At 38.2% G+C, this 18,406-nt stretch overlaps 1 protein-coding gene across 4 annotated transcripts in view; it reads right to left on the bottom strand.

Annotated features, from left to right (window-relative positions):
• rhbdf1a (rhomboid 5 homolog 1a (Drosophila)) overlaps nucleotides 1–18,406 on the bottom strand; it is a 54,871-nt gene that overhangs the window by 27,886 nt on the left and 8,579 nt on the right. Inside the window, exon 1 of one of the 4 annotated variants that reach the window (XM_048191251.1) lies at nucleotides 16,243–16,492. The exons of the other annotated variants lie outside the window; for them this stretch is intronic. The gene's annotated coding sequence lies outside the window, so the exon portion shown is untranslated. Of the gene's footprint in view, nucleotides 1–16,242; nucleotides 16,493–18,406 lie in introns of those variants that run through there. 4 annotated transcript variants of the gene reach the window in all.

Raw genomic sequence — 18,406 nt, 5'->3', positions numbered from 1 at the left:
ACTCTAGATCTTCGCAATTTAATGTCTCAAAAGGCCTTTAGATTAGACTAACCAAATATGATGTTGATCTGATTAAAGATCTAAGAGGAGTTCGTTAAAGTACAATGCCTGGAAATGGCAAAAACTGCCAAAATTTTGCAGAGAAAATTCAAAATATCTCAATTCTTGTTGGGTTTTCAGATTTTGCACCAAGGGGCTTTTTTGTAGGTATTGGGCTGTTACATCTGTCTACCGAATTTCATACCTGTACGTGAAACGTAGCACGAAGGGCGCTTAATTGAAATTTTGTAGGTGGCGCTATCGAGCCATTTTGCCACACCTAATTCTGAAACCCATATCAGATGTAAATTTTCACCACTTCTGACACGTGTGCAAAGTTTCATGAGTGAAGGTTAATATTAAATGACTTGTATAAACACTGATTGAGCGATTCCATGAGACACGATACAGATTTCTGTAAGTTGTACCGTATCTTTTAGCATACATTCTGATGTTCATTCATGTTTATTTCATGCTGGTGTTAAAGCGTAAGAGATGATCCGTTCACGTGCACTTTGCAGCAACCGAGATCTGTCAGGCCATTAAAGAGAGCTAAAACAGTATTTATCGTTTAAATTCGTAATAAAATGGACAGGATTTGAATTCTGAGACTTTGTTTCATATCAAAAGTAACAAAGCACAAAGCTTATCATGATTTATTAGGGAGGCGTTCTACAATGTTACGTTCATTCATCAACTGAAAACAGCATAGACTAAAAGATTGATTCTTTGGATCTAAAGAATCAATAGTGGTTCATTAAAATGAGAATTGATTAAAATTGAGAAATCAAAATTTTTTTTTAACCAGCCCTAGTTGATACATGTTGAGCCGATGCTATGTCAGGGTAGTTGGGATGAGGTCGCTGTGTATTAAGGATGGAATATGAGAACGTGTGTTTAAAAAAAATCTGCAAACATTTTTAGCAATTCATCAGCTGAAATCTCGATTATATCTCCAGCGGTATGGAAGAGCAACCTCTGAGTAACATGATATTCCTTTGGGTGTGTGTTCTGTTGTGTAACTGCAGCTCATCTTCAGTCTGTCTATTTTGTGCATAAAGTGCAGATTCAGTTTTTTTGTTTTTTTTTAATCTTTTTATAGCTCACCAATTTTGAAGCCGACAACAGCAGGGGAGCTGCTCAAGCTTGGTGGAGGATTCTGGACAACTTTTGACAGAGATTAGGAGTCTAAAAATAAAGCCCATCATCTAGGAGGAGAGAAAGCAGAGAGAAGCCAGGTGACTGTGCTGCTACAGCAGACTGCTGCCAGAATGACATAACCAAGGGTACAGTGCCATGCTGAGCTCACGGTTGCTTCAGCTCATGCTCCATCTTCTCATGAAGGACAAATGAGCACGATAATTAACCATACTTCATCAGAAAGCAAAAAGAATTCTGAACGGCTTCAATATGAAACCAGAATTCAATTCTTTTCCTTTACGCACAATGGACTATATGCATGGAACGCTCTTTAGAACTTCCGCACTAATATAAACCAGCTGGAAATCTTCCGGTGAAATGTCACTTGTTGGTGTGTCGTTATCTTCAATGTCCTGAGGTAGCTTTAACAGCATCAATAGTGTAATTTATAATCAGAATATAGTCACTTAAATAGTCAGGCCTAGCATTCATTTAGTTATTCAAAAGTAAGACGACACAAAAAAGACATTTTAGTTAGATTCATTGAATAAAATATGAGTTTTCACAAGTTTGCCAAAATCATTGAGCTTGCACTGCACAGCTTCTGTGATTACAAAGGGAGAAGCGCGGTGCTTGCTTTCTGTGTAATTCATTCACAAGAAAAGTTATTGTTTTTCATGAGATTTTGAGTATTTCATACTTCACCTTGACCAAATGTATTTTTAAACCTAGTGATTTTATAATGTTTAATATTTATTCAAAAGCAAAACTGAGTGAAAAACTATTAAAGGAAATGGCTAATATGCTCCTGTGCCGGCATCTGCTGGTTATAGTGGTATTAATGTCTGTTTTATTTTTTAAATAAAAGTGTTTTCTATCAAATGTTGGATTTCCTACATCTTGAAATGTTTGGTTTCACAAATGGGGGCAATCTCAAAAGGATGGACAAATAATGTTTTTGGTTATCATATTAAAAATAACATTTAAGAGCTGGAAAAATGTTGCATGTGCATGTCTAATTACAGACACTGTATTCCTTATTCAAATGTTCCCAGCTTCGTCTTTATTGCAATCAATAAAGCTAGTTTATTGGCAAATTAGGCAAGTGTGATATCTGCATTAAAATATACATACAACATTAAAAATTCAACCATTGATGGTTTAGTGTCGATGAACAGCGAGTACAGAATGACAGCTAACAGTTCACCGGAAATGCCAAACAACAGTGCCGCGGTGGCCAAGTAATGTAATCTGTGTACGGCTGAACACTGGGTAACACCGGTAACACAGACTACCGCAGCAAGCTTAATTTGTAGGCCACATTTGAATGAGGCTTCAAACTTGGAGAGCCTTCATTGTGGTGACGCATTCACCCTTTGAATGCGGCCTTTGAAGGATGCAGCTGCTGGGTTGCTGTACATTAAGTAAAGCTGCACACGTGAAACAAGTTCCAAGCTGATAATACTTAGAGTTAGGATGTTGTTCAAAACCATAACCACAAATACAAGTAATAATAATAGTAATGCACGCACTAATAATATCATGACCATCCAATAGCAATCCAACAATAATCCACTGAATAACAAAGTCCCACCATACATTATTTCCAGCTGTACAGTGTGCCTCACTCACATTACATTCTGTGTCATGTTGTCTTTAGAGGAGATGGGGGAGGGCCGATGGTCTGCACAGCAGGCCATACATACAGCATTCCTTCTCATCAGATGGAAATACTCAGCATAGTCGCCCATCACGCTGCACACCCCCGAACTGCTCGAGCCCATTACATTTCTGAGCGCAGACTGACACTGTGACGTGACAGTCTGTCACCCTGAAACATTTCATCTGACATTAAAAAACAAACACACACACAGGAATACCCTTTGCAGCTGACTCTCTGATCATGTATCAGGGCAGTGGTGGTCAGGACCGACTGTGTCTCAGTAGTGGGCGGAGCTTCTGCCATTGCCCATGTTTGCTCAGCATGCCTCAGCAGCACATCAGGGTCTTTCCAGGGGAAACTAAACACTTCAAAGTGACCAACTGCAATCTATGAAGTGAGCAAACAATATGTCTGCCATGCTTAAAGTGACAGAAAGAAGATATTTTAGCCGCTCTTTTCCCAAAAGTTGCTCTTTTCCATGCAATTAGTCCCCATGGAGATGAGGCTTTCGAGCTTCAAATAAAGGACGCAAAAGTACCATAAAAATATCTTAAAAGTAGTCCATATGAATGCATTGTTGTATGTAGTCACGCACAGCTTTGCAATAGTTAGGGGTTATTCACTTAGAATCCTCCCCTGCAGTGGCTGTTAACTGCTGTGACATGATCGAAAGAACGAATCATTTAAACTTCAGTTAGTGTAATGTTGCTGTCTGAGCATCAACAAATGGCTGGTAGGGACTAATGAGCTTCTTCCAGGGTTGGTGACATCACAAACCATAAAGTTCAGTAGCCCCGCCCACTCTTTCGAGTTTGACAAGTAGATGTGACGCAAACACTGGATTGAGCAACTAAGCGATAAACATGCCTTTGAAGAGTGCAAAATGTTTTGCAGTGCCAGGTTGTGGAAAAACAAAGTAGCTGCATTGGATTTAAGCCTGAAATTAAAAAAACAATTCTATATTGGATCCGACAGGAACGGTGAAACACACTTATGTGAGTAAAAAGTTTTTACTGTGTCACTATTGCTTTATTACAGATCATTTGATATGTGCGGATTATGTGAACATAACCAAAATCACCAGTGACCTATGTAATGATGTTTTTGTCTCAAAATTGTTTATTGTCAGTAAATCAAACCATTGACTAAACGGTCAACTTCATATTGTTTCTCTTAGTAGAATGAAAATAATGTGTTATTTAAACTGTGATTAAATAATATATATCAAAGAACGCTCCCTTTACAATCGCTAGAGCTGTCAATCAAACAGTGCGAGTGTTCTAGACTCTCGCCAAAACTCCCGTTAGAATCAAATCTCTTATTTACATTGTGTTTGCACTGTTAGTTATGATGAAAGCATTCGTTAGTGTGCAGAAATCGAGTTACAATGACGAGATCACTGCATTCATGAACTCAACATGTCTGTGATCGACTACATGCTCATCACTGCAACCTTTCATGCCATGATTAGTAAACCTTGAGAACTGTAATAGTAAAAACTTTTCGAAAAAGTTTGAGAGAATTCCACATGTAATACTTAGCTATTTCCATATGCAAAGATGTCAGCCAATCACAGCAGTGGGTGTTTACACTTAAGTCTCACAGCAGACACGCCCCTTAAAACAGAGCGTTCAAATCAGAGGGCTAAAATCAGAGTAGAAAAATGCCTTTTATTTCTAAATTATGACAATTTTGATGTAAAAATCATACTAACATATAGGCCCGGTTTCACAAACAGGGCTTAGCCTAAACCAGGATTAGGCCTTAGTTCAATTAGGGCATTTAAGTATCTTTTATAAACTTTCACTAGAAAAAAAAACTGGTGTGCATCTTGAGATAAAACAATGGCAGTGACAATTTTTAAGATATGTCAGAGTAAGTTGCTTTCAGTTAAAACAGCTCAAACATGCATTTTAGTCTGGGACTAGCTTAAGCCTTAAGGGGTATAAGTGCACCCCAGGAATCATTATAATAAAATAATGAAATAATGCAGTTCATGACCCCTTTAAGAATTGGATATTGCTAGTTTTGCTATATTGCTACTCATGAACTCTCATGAAAGTGTCATGAAAAGCAAGGTCAGAAGTTTATTTTTTTTTAGTTAATAATGATTTAAATTACACAAAATTCCATAGCTTGAAAGCTTCATTGCAATTATTTGGGGAAAAAGATGTTTTCCATGGAAAAAGAAAGCCATACAGGTTTGAAGCAACTTGATGGTGAGTAAATTATGACAGAATCTCTTTATTTTTGGGTGAACTATCCCTTTAACCTCCTTCAAAGTGACAGTAGAGTGCATACCAAGAATTAAAGCATGAAAAGGAAGCATAATACAAATTCAAACCAAAGAAAACACTGAATACTAAACGGTCAATTCAAAGCATAATCTTCTGCATTCAAACTCCCACATTCTCCCTCTATATCTCACGGTCCACTGCAGCGTTGCCTCTAACACTGCATTAAGCCGGGTGGAGGACTGATTTAATTATCACGAGCAAATTACTCAGATACTAAGTATCATCAGCTGTTTCTCACCATGATCCAGAGGCCGAGGAATCCACCTCTGAGTCACTGCTGAAACAACCTCCCCTGGTTTTGTAAGACGTGAGGCCTCACGCACCGTATTGTTCAGTGACCTTTAGCTGCGCACATTATTGTGCAGACTTACAGTTCTCAACACTCCCATCCAGAAATAGCCTCATATATATTTAACAATCACTCGGGGGCCTTAAACTGCGGTAACAGGCATGACTCCCTACATACATGCCACTCAACACTTCATACTGTTCAGCTTCACCTCAAAACCACATATAAATGTCACAACACTTCAGTATATCACATTAGACTCCAGAGAACAATAGCAATTTGCATTAATTTACAAAGTAATTGTCTGATTTAAACATGTTTAGGAGAGAACGACACTCATGTCCTGTATGGAACCTAAAAAAGTCCATATAATTGAAGTCAAAGACCTCCAATGTTTCTGGTTCCCAACGTCATTTTTTTCTGGATCTATCCCTTTATATCTGAAAGTGCGTCATATCGATCAATTATTTAGCAATGCAACATCCTTTGAATAATTCACCACCTTTTATTTTTTATTTTTGGAGCATCTATAAACAAATCTCTCTGGTGACTAAGCATGAGCAGAGAGTGGTCTGAGAATCTGTTTCCTCTTGAAACCTGCAGGACAACTTTTTCCTCCACTGGAGAAACAAGCACTTTTCTGGATCACTGCAAGTGCAAGAACTATCAACCAAAGAAAAGTGATTCATTCATCTAGCGGGAACTGAGGAACATTACAAACAATTTATGTATTTACGTACACAGGCAAAAGCCGACATAAAACGAAGAAATAAAAAGAAAGAGAGAACATTTATTTATTATAGGAAGTGCCGTTGTTTATGGTTGTGGATTAGTTAAGTGTTATCGGAAGAGGTGTGTCTTCAGCTGTTTCTTGAAAGTTTCTGAGTCAGAGCAGATAATATGCCTGAAAACCACAAGTGAAATTGTTTGTGTTTTGCATTACATTGCATTACAAATTATGTTGTCAGTATCACAATTTGAGTGAAAAGATCAATGATCAATGTCACAATTTGACCTAGAAATAGTGCAGAATCTTTGTTTATTTCCAGGTTGTATTTTGTACATGATTTTTTAATATTGAGCCCAATGCCTATTAAAACTAAAATTCCTTTCTTGCCAAACGACAAACTCTGTATAAATATATATTTTACTGACATAAGCAATATCTCCATGATGCCCAAACATTCAGTACAAACTTAAGCCATCACAGCATTTTGTAAAATCCACTGAAAATGTCAGAGAAGGAATTCAGGGTGAATATTTTGAAAGTGTCAGTTTCTATTTCTACTGTTCTTTCACTATAGAGTGGGTGTATTTGGCTACAGAGGGTCTGAAGTTTGTATGAATATGAGCTCCACACCCTGAGTTTGTGTGCTGCCTACAGCTGTCTGCTCAATGTGTCAGAAGGGAATAAAATAGAGTAGGAGGCCTCAGTGTAGTGAGACCAAAATCACATGACACCCAGTTACAGCACACAGTCACATACACCATAGTATTTACACATTTGTGGTGGACATAGTGGCTAAAGTCATAATTTAGGGAGCATTCAGGTCAGTTGGGACACTTTTTAGCATTGACATCACTCTCAAAACTTGGAACAATGGTGTCAATGATGACATTTTGTGTGAACTATCAATTTACTGATTGATTACTGACTGATTACAAATGCATTATATGGGACGTTCTTTGAGTTTAGAGTTTCTACCTCTATAAACAAAATGTTTATTATTTTCAACAAGCACATACTGCAGGTAGAGTTGTCAAAATTACCGACTTTGTTTCCACGTCGGTACTGAAATTTAAAAAATGTGATGCTTTGAGCACTGTTGAGTGGATTCGTAAACACCTCTGATTGGCCGTTGCTTTCCGTGTGCTTTCAAACGCTCCCATGCATTGATCATTAGTTGCGTCCCAAATGACGCACTATACACTATGTACTTGTGCACTATGCACTCATCCATGTAGTGCGTGAATTGTATAAGGTTATTTTGTCATTTAACAACGGAGTCCGATCCTCTCTTCCCCTCCACTACGTAATTAAAGCTGCGAAAGTTGAGTGCATGAAGTGTCCAACATTCCACAGTTCGTTTTTTCTGTTAATTTAGTGCATCATCCGGGTATTTAAAGTGCACTTTTTCTTTTTGGAATTTTCAGTGTGAGCGCACTACTCGCACTATTTATACTTAAAAACGTCATAGAATAGTGCATAAGTACGCGAATTGGGACGCACCTATTGTAGCCAATCACAGACATATCTGATGAGCACGTGAACACAATGGCCAATCAGAGGTGTTTACGAATCCCCTCAACAGCGCTCAAAGCTCACATTTTTAAAATTTCAGAACCGATTGGTACTGAAGTCGGTACTTTAGACAACTCTAATTTCAGGGATCACTACAGTGTTTGTATGTCATACAGGGCATTCAATATATGTGTTGCTCTTTATAATTTCCATAGAGCCAATACTAACTAGAGTGGACATGCAGAGGAGGAAAACAATGAAAAAAGGTCTTATTTAAATAACCATAACTGAAGAACATGTGATTTGCATTCACAAGCTGGTGATGGCAAACACAGCAGTGCACTTTTACTTTCATAAAGGGTCATATCCTGACTGAGGAATCAAATTTCCTTGATCTGTTATGATAAAAGAGCTTGATGTGCTATGCAAACATGCTATAACTGTCAGTACTCAAAACACATTGCAAAAAGAGCATTTATTGAATCTAAAGGTATGGTTACATGACAACAATGTACAAAAGACTGAAAAGTTTTTCCTTCGCGTTTTTTTTGCATACAGATGACAACATTGTCAAAACTATCTCCGTTCACACAGATCCGCGAAAACAACTAAAAACACTGTATTATTCCAGGCCAGTAGTTGGCGATGTCACTTTGTAAAGATGCGCTTATACGCACGTGCATGATGTCACCGTTTTCACAAATTCGCATTGTAGATTACACAGCGATGGTAATGGTATAGTTTTCAAAAACTTGCACTTTGAAACCTGTTTTCAAAAGTTTACATTTTCTGGCCACCAAAACGCTGCTGTCTGGTAAATGATCAGCCAAAACGCATAATAAAAAGTTTTTTATTTTTAGTTAATGGCACCTAAGCTGCAAAAATGACTCATTATGAACTGTAACCTGAGACGTCACACTGATGAAAGCATCAACATCATTAACCGTCTATATTTACACATCATTGATGCCTACCAGGTGATCAGAAACCTATTCATGCCACAATTTATATCATAAATAATGATTATTTTCATAATGATATATTCAAAGGGCAATCAACTAATGAATGGTTTATAGCTGTCTCTGCATATTAAAGGGTTAGTTCACCCAAAAATGAAAATTATGTCATTAATTACTCACCCTCATGCTGTTCCACACCCGTAAGACCTTCATCCATCTTCAGAACACAAATTAAGATATTTTAGATGAAATCCGAAATTCGGATTGCGTATCAAACTGCCAAAGTCATGTGAACCATTGAAATTTCGAAACACTTGTGATGTAACGAAGCCTCGTTTACCGAAATCATGTGACTTTGGCAGTTTGATACATGCTCCGAACCACTGATTTGAAACAAAAGATTCATAAAGCTTTGAAGCTTCATGAAGCAGTGTTTCGAAATCGCCCATCACTAGATATTGATGAATAAAGTCGTTATTTAGTTTTTTTGGCACACAAAAATTATTCTCGTCACTTCATAACATTAAGGTTGAACCACTGTAGTCACATGAACTGTTTTAAATATGTCTTTAGTAACTTTCTGGACATCTGAAAGTGTTAATTATCTCGCTGTCAGTGGAGCCCTCACTAATTTTATCAAAAATATCTTAATTTGTGTTCTGAAGATGAACGAAGGTCTTATGGGTGTGGAACGACATGAGGGTGAGTAATTAATGACAGAATTTTCATCAAGCTGAGAAAAACAGGTATGTTTAATAAAAATTACACACTTCACCTTTAAATGCACACAAACAGACTAAAAAAGTCAGTGAATCAAGGCAGAATGTCTCTGCAACCCTATGTACATGAAGACAACTCCCACTACAGATGTCAAAAGGATCAATAGTGTCAACTTTTCAGCTTGTGGCAGGATTTTGACAAGACATTTGACCTCTTTTCATTTCATCTGACTCTTTGGCTGTGCTGGGTTTCCTCTCAGGAGACCAGCTTTACAAACAGCGAAACAACCCATGTTTCAGGCAGCTCCCTGACAGAGAGGCTCCAAGCCGCATCTCCAACCTGCTAAACAAGTGACTGATTGTCTGCTGGAGGTCAGACGTTTTCCTGTTAAGTGAGCTAAGAGCGGATTCTCAGTCACAGCGTGCCCAAAAACATGTGATCCCCATCTAAATAGTTTCCAGCATGATATCAGCCTGAATCAGGCCACAGAAGCTCTTATTGTGCTCTCGGTATGAGCTTGATGAGCATCAAGCAGAACAGAAGGTCAGCAGACGGGACCATCTTTGCAAGGGAAAAAACATCCAGCGAAAAGTTCATACAAAAATGGCATTTGCCGACATCTACACTTTGCGGTTCAATTTCTGCACTAAAAAAAAAAAGCTATGGCCCATGTACCACTTAAAGGTGCTACAGAGGATGTTTTGTTTTATACATGTTTGCAATATTACTTGAAACTGTCTTTACTAACTGATAACTGCCATGACGTTCCTTGTGAGAGACGAGCGCGGCTGCGCGCTCCAGTAACTTTCCACACTCCACAGGCGCCACATGCAATGTTTTTGTCAGGAGACAGGAGTAACAACTGCAGATTATGAGTTACCTGCGGTGAGTCTGACATAATGAATCCACTAACACGACACAGCGAATGCCGGTGGTAAACAAACACTCGTGTTCCAATACTCGTGCACGAGTTTTGGGAGGCGTTCCCTCGAAATGAGCTGTGAAGGAGGGGGGTTGTTCTTACGCATGCGCTCATTTCAAAAACTCACTAACAGTCTTTGGTTTCTCAGTCAACGAAAAGATCCTCTGTAGCACCTTTAATATGAAGGAATTTTCTGTTTGTTCTGAATTTCTGTAGGTGTTTTACCCGTATTTTGAATTACGCACTACATTGTAAAAGTAACGGAAAAGGTACTGGTAATTTTCCACCAGGTCATTATCCACTTTTTTTACCGATTTTTTTTTTTTTTGTTACAGTGTGAGATATTTATATCCCAATATATATGACTATCATGTAATGTAATTTCTCAGATAATATGTTTTTGCACTGAATACAAGTAATAAAACTAGAAACTACCAAATATTTGTGTTTATATTATATATTATATTATATTATATTATATTATATTATATTATATTATATTATATTATATTATATTATATTATATTATATTATATTATATTATATTATATTATATTATCCATCTATCCAGGGTTATGGGATATTTTATTTTTCTAACCAAGCATATTCAAATTTTCTCAGCTTGTGTCATTATGCTAAAAATACAAAGAAGATTCTGGACTATATTAGCCTCTGAACTTCAGAGTTTATCTTATCTGCCTGCAAAAAGCAACAAACCCAACAATAGTCCTCAAAGGACAGCAAAGATTCCATCACATCACATCCGCCTCAAGTGAGGGCGAGGGTCAAAGGTCAGAGTTCTGCTTATTTGAGTAGCCAGGGAAGGAAGTGCAGAGCAGAAGAGCTGATGAGACTCAAATGGAAGAAGGAAACGCACTCCTGTCTGGGACTCTTCTCTGCTTCCGTCAGCCACATTTACGGAAAAAACATGAGTTGATTTTGATATGCCAATGATAAGCCTGTGACACGCCTGTAAGTAATAAACTAAGCAGACCGTCACCGGTCTATACATAGCACCCAAAATAAATCTTGTTATCATGAATTCATGCAGTGTGTCATGTTTGGCACCATAGAAACTGAGGGAAAAAACACGTCCACATCACTTCCTGCTGTCATCACAGCATTTTCTGGGCTCATCATTGAAAAAAAGTCCCAGTTGTTATTGTGAAACTATTGTTCCTCCTTATTGATTGTGCTTTTTCTATGTTTAAACAGTTACCATTTAATCAAACATTTATATTAATTCAAATAAAGCTGAAATAAAATATAATGTACATATTAAATGTGCAATAAGTTCAAGCTGAAGCACTAAAATTACTAAGTGGAAAAAAAAATAAACCTATATATATATATATATATATATATATATATATATATATATATATATATATATATATATATACACATCTCATGTTAAAACAAAAAAGTCTTCCTCTGAAATATCTGGTTGAACAGGATGCCACCATGTTTAAACGGCACTGAGATCACTGTATTTTGAATGATCTTCAAAAGAGGGTGTTAGCCGAGTACCGTGTCGGAGCAAGTAAGAAAAAAGCATGAAAGGGAAGTGCAAGGGCTGGGTATAACTTTGTCCTCGCGCCCTCACATGACTTCGGTGAAACAGCGCTCAACCGAGCAACAGCAGCAAATACCACATCTGCCCAGTACCTCACACTATAAAAACTTTGTGCATGTCTCTATATAAACCACTGTCAGGAAGTATTTGACACGTGGCTACTGGAATTTTTTAATGCTCGATCATATTATTTGACATGTTGTTTGAACATCTGGTCTTTCTGGAATCCCTTCCCCCCCCACTGATGGCAGAGATCATGGGAAAGGAAATGATCTTATCACACAAGGCCCATCCCTTTCATGTGCATGCTGCAAATGCAAACAGAGATAAGTGTATATGACTCCTGCGCAGGTGAAGCTCATTATCATGAAAATGAAATGCTGGGAAGCAGACAGCAGGGCTTGAAGGTGCAGATCTGGTTCTTGTGGTTTAGGCGGGCGGTCTAACCCAGGGCACAAGCATGTGGGTTGATGACACAGTTTCACTGTGTGCTTGAATTCTACCACAATGTCAGTTGAAAGGAATCTTTCTCACCCCTCAAGTCGTTACAAACCTGTATGACTTACTTTCCTCTGAACACAAAGGGAGAATTTTTCAATAATATCAAGGGCATTCTTATAATTAGTGTGAAAGAATATCAAGCTAAAAACAACAACAACAACAACAACAAAACAAAGTTATAATTGTGGTCCACTATATATATCCTTTTGTGTACATGTGTATGTATTATGTATTATACTTGTATACGTATTATAAAAAAGTTGACTATTATGTATTATACTTGACTTGTGTATATATTATATATACAGGGCTTGACATTAACTTTTTTGCTCACCAGCCACTTTGGCAGTGGTTTTCCAAATTTATAACTATTTTCACTGGCCACAATTTCGACATCAATACCATGGGGAAAACTGCCGTATAGATATTTTTAATATTATCTCATAATTTGGCAGCAGGTATTTTAGGCTGCTGTCACTTTAAAGAGGTGATGAACTGAGAAATCAAATTTTCCTTGAGCTTTTGACATTTAAGATGTCATCATACTTTAAGAATAACCTGTAAGTTTCAGAGCTGAAAATTTCCTTGATAGTCCAATAAAAGCTTTAATCGACACCAGACCCAGCAAACGACAGGATTTACGAAGTGGGGATCTATGACGTCAAAGGGCAGCAGCAAGCACCGCCTCCGCAGAAGAAGATCAACGCCTACTTCATCACTGCCTGTTTAGCCCCGCCCACCGATTCGCACATGACATGCAATAGAATAGGTAGTCTAAGTAACATAGGCCTATGTGGTGCTAAACCGGTTTGAGCTACCAAGCAATAAACGTGCCGTTGAGGATTACAAAATAGTGTGCTGCGCCTGGACTCGACAGTAATGCGACAACATGTAAGTAACTGTGTTAATTCTAATGCCTGGTCTGAAATATAATGATTCATGTACAGTCAGATGATCTTTGTCTGTGTGTCAGTTAATCAAACCAGTGACTAAACGTCACCTTGTGTTGTTTCTCTTAGTAGGATGAAAATAATCTGTTATTTAATGGTGATTAAATTATATAAAGACAGCGAACAAAGACACCTCCCTTTACAATCGTTGGAGCATCGCGCGCTGAAGCTGTCAATCAAACAGCGCGAGTTTATCAGTGACTGATGCGCAAAACTCCCGTTTTATTCAACTAATCTTTTATTTATATCACGTTTGCACTCTTAGTGAAGATGAAAGCATTCATTAGTGTGCAGAAATTGTTACAATGACGAGATCACTGCTTTCACGCGCTCAACATATGCGATCGGCTACACAGTGTTCATCTCTGCAACCTTTCATGCCTCGATCTAAATGTAATGCAACACTTTTCATGATTAGTTAACCTTGAGAGCTGTAATAGTAAAAACTCGCTAAAAGAGAGAGTAATACTTGGCTATTTCAAATGGAAAGATGTCAGCCAATCACAGCAGTGGGCGTTTACACTGAAGTCTCAGCAGACACGCCCCTTAAAACAGAGCGTTCAAACCAGAGGGCTAAAATCAGGGTAGAAAAAATGCTTTTTATTTCTAAATTATGACCATTTTGGATGTAAAAAGCATACTAACATTATAAGTGCACCCCAGGAAACATTATAAAACAATAAAACAACACAGTTAATGACCCCTTTAAGACCTGACACATGGATCCATTATACTGTTACACATGCCTTTTTTTCTCAACTGTTTATGATAATTTAAAACATAACTGACTGTGTTTATGTGAATACTCGCCAAGACCAGCAGTTTGACATTATTTTGTGTATTTGACTGTTTGAGAGCAATAAGAAGTCAAAAAACACTCAATTTAGTACTGAGAGGGGGCTTTATGTGCACACACTTTGGGTGAGTAAAATTATGCGCAATCCCACAATGAAATTCAAGCCCTGTAACACAACAAAAGGAGAATTTTTGAATAATATCAAGGGCATTCATAATTAATGCGAAAGAGAATTGTGTAACCGGGACATAAATTTACATTTGATATATAAAAAATGAAAGGACATTGCCGCCTCCATTTTAAAAAAACACCACACACCACTGATATATACACAGTCGATCGCAAGAAAGAGACAGGGCTTATGCAGTGAAATGACTGAAGAAGTCCGGCATATTTCTGTTGTATGAGAGAGAAATTATTTTTGATTAAAAATTACAAGATAAAAAAAAAATTCATGAAACATGTATGGATGAATCGTTCACTGCAAGATCAATAACATATTTAGATATAATTTTCATTACATGCTGACCCTATTCTTTGAGATGCACATAAAATATCTCAAATGCTCATGAATATTCACATTCTGATGAACGAAAGGCAGTGTGTGCCAATCAGATGAGTTAATGAATTATGAATATTTAAGTTACCTGACAGGACATTCACAGAAAGTTACCAAGCAACAACAATTTGCTTACACAAAAGGAAGTGTTTTTGTTTTTAAAAACAGCTAGAGGAAAAATAAGATTTCAAAAATGAGATGCTCATGACATGAGATGCTGAAAAGAAGTATAAACTTGCACCGCTATGCCTCAAATCATTTTCCTCTCAAATGCGATTGAAAGGCTTGCACTGAGAGCTCTAAGTAAGTAAAAGTCACACAGCTCCCATTAAGCCACTCTCTGTTATAGTCATAGAGTTTTGCAAGCTTGGCAAAGTTGTACACTTTCAGTCACCCACAACTGAGAGGTCTAAGCAAGCGGTCACTTCCATTCACACATCAGAATCATTTCTGCTGCTTTTGAGAGCACTCATGGTTGAGAGCTGGGAGTGACCTTGAGCGGTGTTGACAACACACAATTACCGTGAAGGGGAAAAGACATAGTTGGGTTAGGAGAGAGAGAGAGAGTGAACGAAGAAGAAAACAGCAGGAGGAGAGCAGCAGGCCCCTGCAATTTGTGTAAAACAGGGAAAAACAGGCATTCCAAGCAGGCAGGCTTAGTTTCCTTCCTTCAGACTAGTGTTGTCAATAGTACCGACTGTGATACCAAGTCGGTACTGAAATTTTAAAAATGTCACGCTTTGAGTGCTGCTGAGTGGATTCGTAAACACCTCTGATTGGCCGTTGTGTTCACACGCTCATCAGATATGTCTGATTGGCTACAATGATCAACGCTATCAATCATTGTAGTAATAATATTGATCATTGTAGCCAATCACAGACATATTATTGAGTGCGTGAACACAAAGGCCAATCAGAGGCGTTTACGCTCAAAGCATCACATTACCTACTCGGTATCGTGGTCGGTACTTTTGACAACACTACTTCAGACCCAGCACACACCCGAGCAGGAGCATGTGTGCCACATACTAGCTTACCATGGCTGTGGACAGACAAGACAAGAACAGAACGAAAGTGCTCTCGTCAGCGCTCTTCACATGTGTGTCGTGATGACTCTGCAGTTGTGTGTGCCACGCTTGTGCAAGAGTGTGAGCGAAAATCTGGGCTGCATCCCAGAGCAGCAACCAAACAGCTTCTGTTACTGCCTTGTTTTTATTGCGAAACTCGCCGTCAACATGGCAAGCGCTCGTTTGTTCTCTTTTTCCTGTTTTTGTTTCCCAAAAGAAGAGGCCTCATGTGGCTCATGCTACTTTTCTGCCTTTCAACAGTGCTTGAACCACCTCCTGCATATTTGAAAGAGTTTACATCATTCGGCGGGCAATGCCAAGTTATGACTAATGGAAGGGAGACTTGGCTGGATGGCATCCACATAGTTTCATGCAAGGTATGTTGAACGCCCAAAACAACACATCTGGTGACATAATGTTCAACAGAACACAGTTTTACAGGCAAAAATCAATGGAATTTCTTTTTAAAAGCCCATCTCTGAGAACAAACCATGGAAGGTTGTGCAGTGCGTTCACACTGACCTTACAGGAATCTTCTTGTCAGTTATTATTAGTCATCTTGCATCCACCTACTCCCAAAAGGCCATTGAAGGCCAAGTCACACACTAGCACAAAACACGCCTTCGGTTTTTGGTTTGAAGTCTAGACTAGTTTGAGTCCGTCCAGCACATGACTTCAAGTAGACAAACAGGGTCGGCAGCCTCCTCAGACTCATGCCACACTGTATGCTAAAGATAGAGACGGGCGAGCTGGACGACCTATTTAAAGCGGCCCTTCATTCTCACTGCAATAATATTAGCACACAACTACAGACGGGACAAAACAACAGCCCAAGACTTAGTATAAACTACTGCCTGCTGGATTAGCCTAGTGATTTTCACTGAATTTTGATGTCTAAAATAGACATCTTGACATGCCGAAGGAAGAAGAATTACATCCAGCAAATTCATACACAGACCGTTAGTAATAGAAGCGGGATGGGGTGGCTGGGGGTGGGGAGGGTTGGTAAAAGTTACTTGCTTGGGCACAATGCAATTTCAAAGAGAGGCGACAGCAGAATTTAAGATGCGTCTGGGAATTTCCTGCTTACATATTCAGAAATTGTAAATACAGCATGATGTGCATTAGTTTTAGTGATTTTTGACTTACTTGCTGCACAATTTTATATACTGTAAGCTTTTTAGCACTAATGCACACAAAATTATGAAGAACAACGGATGTCCATTAGGTGTGTAAATTATGCTTTCTTGTGTTTGGTCACAAGTTTGTTTCATAAACCAGCTAAATGAGCATTATTTTCTGACAAGCATTATCGCTATTTTTCCAACATCATGATTTAAAATGGCAACTTATTTTGCTCATTAACAATTTGCTTCTCTTATGGTTCTTTATCTAACACAACTAATTTGCAAAGTCTGGGCTTAAAGTTGGCATGAAATGAAAATTCACCCTTTATATTTTGTAAATGCATGTTATAGATCTTCTTGTGAATGATTCCTCCATGTATGTTTACTCTCTTCACACCAAAAAACCCCCCAAAAACTATAATTTTTAAATCAACATATCATAACTCTTCCGGTGAAAACGTCAGACTTCTCTCTGGTGACGAATGCTGGATTTCTCCAACCATTTAGGGTTGTCCAAACTCAGCCCTGGAGGGCCACTATCCTGCAGAGTTTAGCTCCAACTTTCCTCAACACACCTGCCTAAGTTTCTAGTATGCCTAGTTTGACCTTGATTAGCTGGTTCAGGTGTGTTTAATTGGGGTTGGAGCTGAAGTCTGTAGGACAGTGGCCCTCCAGGAGCAGGATTGGACACCCCTGGCTTAAACTTTATCACAATCGACATCAAGCGCACATTCATTTCTAAGTGCAACATATGCATTGAGTGCAATTTCGTTTTGTTTCCATCCAAAGTTGCGAATTTAACTTATGCGCAAAATTGAAATATTGCATAAAACTTTTGTGAATAAAGCAGCGTTTCTATCCAGCGAGTCACTTCCTGATGATTTTCCTGGCACTAAATATCACTAAGAAAAGTAGGAGAAGCCACCGTATATAATAATTTTCAACCACTTTGGCAACAGATTTTGCTCAGGCATTTCAGAACAACCAAAACAGCATTTCAGATTCTGTGCAAAAAGATCGGTGCGCTGGTTCGTCCAGCTACGCCATCCTGTCACACAAAGTCACATGGAATTTATTTGGTAAATGTATTTCCATCGTAGTATATGCACGTTTTCTTATCGGATATAAAATGTATCCGACTCAAATGAGCGCATAAGTTCTTTATGTGCATTTTTAGAATTCATGCGCATCTTGTTCAACAGCATCTTTGCATCCAGCAGTTTTTATGCAATTTTCCAAAATGCACATAAAAATAGTTGGATGGAAACATAGACTTTAAAGCAAGTATTCTAACTGTTAATTGTGTTCATGTGCACTCAGATCATAAATAAAACCATTCTGACATTAATTCTGTGCACCATTACACTTGGATGGAGATGATATGATGGAGAAGTGCAGTGGCGCTGTGTGTGGGGAGGACCTATTGAAAACATTGTATATGCCAGAAACCACCACTGTGGCTTAAATGGGTTGACTTCATGCTAGAATGTTTTGTCCATTTAAAATGTGTATATTTACTTTGTATCTAAATTTGGCTTTGACAGCAAGCCCACAAGTCA

This window comes from Megalobrama amblycephala, linkage group LG1 (assembly GCF_018812025.1).
Source record: "Megalobrama amblycephala isolate DHTTF-2021 linkage group LG1, ASM1881202v1, whole genome shotgun sequence".
In the NCBI taxonomy this organism is placed as follows: domain Eukaryota; kingdom Metazoa; phylum Chordata; class Actinopteri; order Cypriniformes; family Xenocyprididae; genus Megalobrama; species Megalobrama amblycephala.
This window is presented reverse-complemented; position numbering and strand designations above follow the sequence as displayed.